Source organism: Symphalangus syndactylus, chromosome 6, assembly GCF_028878055.3.
Source record: "Symphalangus syndactylus isolate Jambi chromosome 6, NHGRI_mSymSyn1-v2.1_pri, whole genome shotgun sequence".
Lineage (NCBI taxonomy): Eukaryota > Metazoa > Chordata > Mammalia > Primates > Hylobatidae > Symphalangus > Symphalangus syndactylus.
The window spans coordinates 55570925-55576970 of NC_072428.2; positions in this window are offsets into that span (position 1 = coordinate 55570925).

Sequence of the window (6046 nt, forward strand, 5' to 3'; positions counted from 1 at the left end):
TTTTTTTTTTCTTAAACTGTAAGATGACTATTATACTAATATCTAGTTTGTACCCAACTTGTTTTAAAAAATGAATTTGAGGCAATTTCTTGGTTTTTGATAAGAACTTTTACTCTCAGAAACTTTACTAATGATAATCCTTTGCACTTTTACACATTGTTATTTGAACATAATTACCTATTAAGGGAAGCAAAGCAGGGATTACAATGCCTGCTTATGGAACACAATGTCATACACTAGCTTTTAAGAGGAGGAGCCAGAGGTACAGAGTCACCACTGACAGCAATGCTGGTGCTTGTCACTGCATATCTTACCCTTTTTTCAAAACACCTTGAGATTATTCTCAACTTGTAGCTGAAGGGGCCACAAATATTTATTAACAGCCAAATCAAGTGGAATGATAGCTTTAACTTAACTGCTAATTTTTTACTTGACTTTGTTTTTCCATTGAGATGTTTAAGGCACTATTGAATTTGGCCAAATGTTTCAGCATAACTCCTTAAGCTCTGTCAGTAGGTCAGTTTGCTCTCTTAATTTCACTATTGGAAAGCTTTCAGGCTGGGCATGGTGGTTCATACCTGCAATCCCAGCACTTTTGGAAAGCTGAATCACAGAAAAACATCCTTGGCTAGTGGAGAATGCCTGTGTCAGTAGAAAACTGAAAGAAGGGAGCCAGGCAGAAACTGATAAGGGTTGAGAGGCGGCAAGAGTCCTGATGATAGCCAGTAGGGTCCTTCACTGTTGTGGGAACCAGTGACCCACCAGCCTTTATTTCTTAAGCTAGCTTGAATTAGACATATATATATATATATATATATAGCTTGCAACCAAAATACTTTAAGTACCCATCCTCATAGAAACTTGATTAATTGGTACCTAAACTTGTTAGTCACTACCTGGAACTGAAATGTAAGCCATGAGGAGTTAACTTTTCCTTTTTTTTCCTAAGTTTGCATGCATTCTCTTACCTCTATTGCTTCAAGAAGCCTTGATAGAATCCCCACTTGCTCATTGCCTGGCTTGGGTGTTACAGCTACCTTGATCTCCTCTCTGGTTACATTGTATGCAGTTTGTAATCCATCTTCATCCTCTTTGCTTATAAGTGCATTTTTGAGGGGTGGCTTTGAGACTGCTTCATTAACATCATGATCTGGCAGTTTTGACAAAGATTCCTTGGTTGATTGATAGTCCCTGAATGACGTGACCAGTTTCCATCTGCATGCATTTACAGCCATGCAGAGGTTTGGGGACTTAGCAGGTGGTAATTCCTCACATCCTCATAGCCTAAATACTTTGAGGAAAGGAAATAGTTCCTCACCATGTTCCTCAATCAGGCGTCTTCCTACCCTCAGGAACCTTATGATGTCATGACCTACTGCAGGCAACAAAGCTGCATGGTTGAAACCTTCCTCAATGAACCTATGCATTGTCACATATGGTGTCATTTCAGAAAATGTGGCAATGAGTTTAAATTGGCTTATAAAGGCACACGGGGTCATCCCTAGGCTTGGGTCAGCATCAAGTTTAAAACGAAAGTATGTGATTTTGATGTCAAGGCCTTTGCATACTAACCATGATGCAGCCTCTTTAAAGTCACACACAGGATCTAGATCGACTGACAGAGACACCTCCAGGCCTGATGGCAGATAGTAGAGCATTAAACCTTTTGGCGATTTGTTGCACTGGATTGCCACTCAGCTTGCACACAATGTAATATATCAGAAGACAGCTTTAGCGACTTTGCACTTGTGTTGAAGTTGCTCATTTTGTTCCAGTCAGCCATGAACCATGGAGCATTTTGACCCTCTTTTCCCAAGATTGATCTGTCTGGAGTAATGAATTCTTTAAGCTCTGGAACGAGGGTATAAAGTTGATCAAAAGTAGTAATGAGCATTGTAATAATAAGTGACACAGTACCTCCCAAAGTGAGAGAGTTTGCTTTTGGAATTGAAGCAAGAGCCGTGCAACAGGCAGCGTACACATCTTAGGTGGTAGGCAACACAATCACAGGTTGATCAACTTCGCTAAGTTCTAGTGGCATGTTTGCAGGTTCCAATCACTATGAGCTTTAATGGCTTTGTTAACCTGTTGGTGATGTCGCATGAAGATTGTCCGAGAAATTACTTTAAATACTAAAGTTTGAGGCCAGGCGCGGTGGCTCACGCTTGTAATCCCAGCACTTTGGGAGGCCGAGGCGGGCGGATCACAAGGTCAGGAGATCGAGACAACGGTGAAACCCCGTCTCTACTAAAAATACAAAAAATAAGCTGGGCGTGGTGGCGGGCGCCTGTAGTCCCAGCTACTCGGAGAGCCTGAGGCAGGAGAATGGCGTGAACCCAGGAGGCGGAGCTTGCAGTGAGCCAAGATAGCGCCACTGCACTCCAGCCTGGGGGACAGAGTGAGACTCCGTCTCAAAAAAAAAAAAAAAAATACTAAAGTTTGATGAACAGTATTACCTAACAGTACATTACCAGGAGAGACATTGGGCTAGAACAGAGAGAGAACTGGACTAGGAGGAGCCAGAAGTTCAAGGTCCTTGTCCTAGAGCTTGTCAGTAACCTGATGGATGACTTTGTGCAAGTCACTGGCCCTCCTGGGAACCAGTTTATTCAGCTCTATCATGAGCACAACCCTTGCCCAGCCCCCTCACCAGAGAGTGGTGTAGATCTGATGAGTTAGTGAATCCTCAAAAGGGTTTAGAAAACAGTGAAGTGTTGTGTCAATAGGAAGAAGATAAATTGCCATCCTCCCTTTGATCTCCATTATCCTTCAGCACTGGCAAGGTTTGACCATTGGATGCTAAGAATGAGAGTGATGCAGAAAGAGGGGAGGAAGGCAGGGCCCACTGAGGAGGGAACTCCAAGGTGGATGACCATCATGCCTTGCCTCAGGCCATCCTTAGCAACTGCAGGCCTGATGGTTTTCACCAACCTTCTGACTATGCCCCAGAATTTTGCTCCCCTACTGTGAGGAACAACCCAGCCTGGGTATGGAAGAGGGAAATCTCAGCCCCAAGTAGTTGGGAAGGGACTTGATCTGAGTGGTCTCTGTCCTCTGTGCCCACCACAAGGCCAGGTATATTACAGTATAGGAAGAAGAGTACAAGGGGAATAACATTTGTAAACTGCCTACTATGTACTTTGGGTTATACATACATTCTCTCGCTTAATTCAGCAAGGCTGTTTAGAGTTAGGAAAGCTGAGATTCAGCAAGGTTACACAATACGTTCCAATGTCACACAATCAGTAAGTGTGACAAAAACCTCTGTTTTTGTCGTATAGCAAAGAAGAGGCAGAACTGAGGTGCAATGCTTACCTTGCAGGTTGATATGAGGCAAAGATAGTGCCTCTTAAGTCCTTGGAACATGGGAGGACATTCAGCAGCCGGTAAGAGGGCAGCTGATGAGGCAACTGTAATAATGTGTCTTACAGTGCACTAGAGTCACTTCTCAAACCAAAGGTTTTCCCCTTCCATTTTATCCAAAAGAAATGCATTCATTTCTCTCCTTGGAAGCCCAGACCTAGCTGGAGATTATTTTCCAGTGCCCCCAAGCTTCAGATCAGATGGCTTCCAAGACTCAGAGTCATCCTAAACATAGTTTCTGTTGTCACCAACTAGGAATAGAATCAGAAATGAGAACCTGGATTCTCTTAAGGGGTAAGCAGAACTTGATAGCAGATGAAGCTGACTTAGTGCCAAGTGAGAAGGCCAGAGGCCTCAGACACAAGGCAGATCTCTGAGTCACAAGTTGGAGATAGATTCTGTTTGGGACTACAGCCAGTAACCCTGTCTCTGCCTTTCTCCACTATGGGGGAGTCTCTGAAGCTGTACCCAGTGACTAGGTCTCAGCCCACCATTGCAATGTGGATGGTCCTTCACACATCATCCCTAATCCTCACAACAGCCAAAGAAGCAAGGCATTGTCCCCAACCTGCAAATCAGGAAACTGAGCCTTGGAAAGATTGAGTCACTTGGGAAAATACAGGTTTTTCATCTGTAAAAACTAGAATAGGCTGGGCATGGTAGCTCATGCCTGTAATCCCAGCACTTTGGGAGGCAAAGGTAGGTGAGGAGTTCAAGACCAGCCTGGGCAACATGGTGAAACCCTGTCTCAACAAAAAAATACAAAAATTAGCCAGGTGTAGGGGCACGCACCTGTAGTCCCAGCTACTCAAGAGGCTGAGGTGGGAGGACCACCTGAGGCCCAGGAGGTTGAGGCTGCTGTGAGCTGTGATCGCGTCATTGCATTCCAACCTGGGCAACAGAGTGAGACCCTGCCTCAAAAAAAGAAAAAAATAAAAATAAAAATACCTTTTATCTCTGAGTCACAAGTTGGAGATAGATAAAACTTTTTTAGATAAAAGTTTAAACCTTTGGCGCATAGATGATGTTCAAAACATGGGAGCTGCCCTGATTATTATTTTTTCCTACAGTAATCATACTAACCCATAATGTGTGCACAATGTGTATGTGATGGTCTGGATATATGTGTCCTCCACAAATTCGTATGTTGAAACCTAACACCCAAGATGATGGTCTTAAGAGGTGGGGTCTTTGGGAGGTGATGAGGTCATGAGGGCAGAGTCCTCATCAATGGGATTGGTGACCTTATAAAAGACCTGAGGAGGCTTGTTAGCCCCTTTGCCCTTCAGTCATGTGAGGATGCAGCAACAAGGTGCCATCTGTGAGGCAGAAAGCAAGCCGTCACCAGACACCAAATCTGCTGGTAGCTTGATCTTATACTTCTCAGCCTCCAGAACTCTGAGCAATAAGTGTTTGTTTAAAAATTGCCTAGTCTAAGGTGTTTTTGTTATAGTAGCCTGAACTAAGACATGTTAGCAATACCTTCAAATTTATGTGTGCATATGAATCACCCGAAGAGGTTTTTTTTTTTTTTTTTTAAAAAAAAGGTTCCTGGCCCCACTGCCCCTCAAGCTTCTCCCTCCACAAGAATTTAATTCAGTAAATCTGGGATGGGACCTGAACATTTGCATTTGTAACAAGTTCCCAAGTAATGCTGATGCTGCAGGTGCACAGACTGCTCTTGGAGTAGAATTATGTTATGGTACTTACTTCTTCATCTATTGCCTTACCTGCCTCCTACTCACACTTTTGCCAGCCTCATGAGGTAGGAGGAATACAGACTGTTACTACTAGTGTTCCTATGGAATCAAGCTTCACTTCCCAAACAGGTGTCCAACTTGTGTCCCTAGTCTGTCAGTCAGCTGTATCCTTCCTGGGTCAGAAATTTAGCTTTCTCATGACATAGTAATTACCTGGAATTCGTACTGATATTCTTTCCAATAAAGGTAACATCATAGCATGAGCACAGATCTGGACAAGTGGGCACAGGATGTTTCACCACCATACAGCAGGTTTGTAAGACTCTGGGCTCAGCCGAGGACTGGATAGTCTGTGGACAAAGAGACCTTGAATTAGCATTTGTAAACTGCCTACTACTTCCAGCTGTGTGGAAGGGGCTTTTTATCCTTGCAAAGGGGAGAATAAGGGTCAGAGCACAGAGCATAAGCTATGTCTGGACAGTTGCCAAGCTAGAGATTGCTGAAGTCCATGGGTTTGTGGGTCAAATACGAGATTCAAGGGTGAAAAGTGTGGGGCTTCATTGTACCCATCATCCAGACAATAACCTGACCCTATATCTGATCTGGACTCTTATATTCTGCCTTTGGTGGCCACACTGTGGCCAAAGACAGAGTTCCTCCTGTGTTTCTTGATACCTCTCTCCTTAGCTCCCTCCCCTAAGCGACCCCAGATTTAGGTTTCTTTGGGGTCGAGGCATTGGAAAATTGTCAAGAAGCTGCAGTGCCCTTCCTGCTACTCTATGTGCCTGGTTTGGAAGCTCAGGTTTCTGTTTTGAAGTTGAATTATGGTTATAGGCCATGCATTTTGGGTTAACACCAAGTCCTATGGGCAGGTATGAGTTTTGAGGGGAGGGTGCCAAGTTTGTTTGTTTACCATATTATTCCATCCCCTAGCATAGTGGGACTTAAGTATTTGTTGAATGAATTAATGGCCATTCTATTTT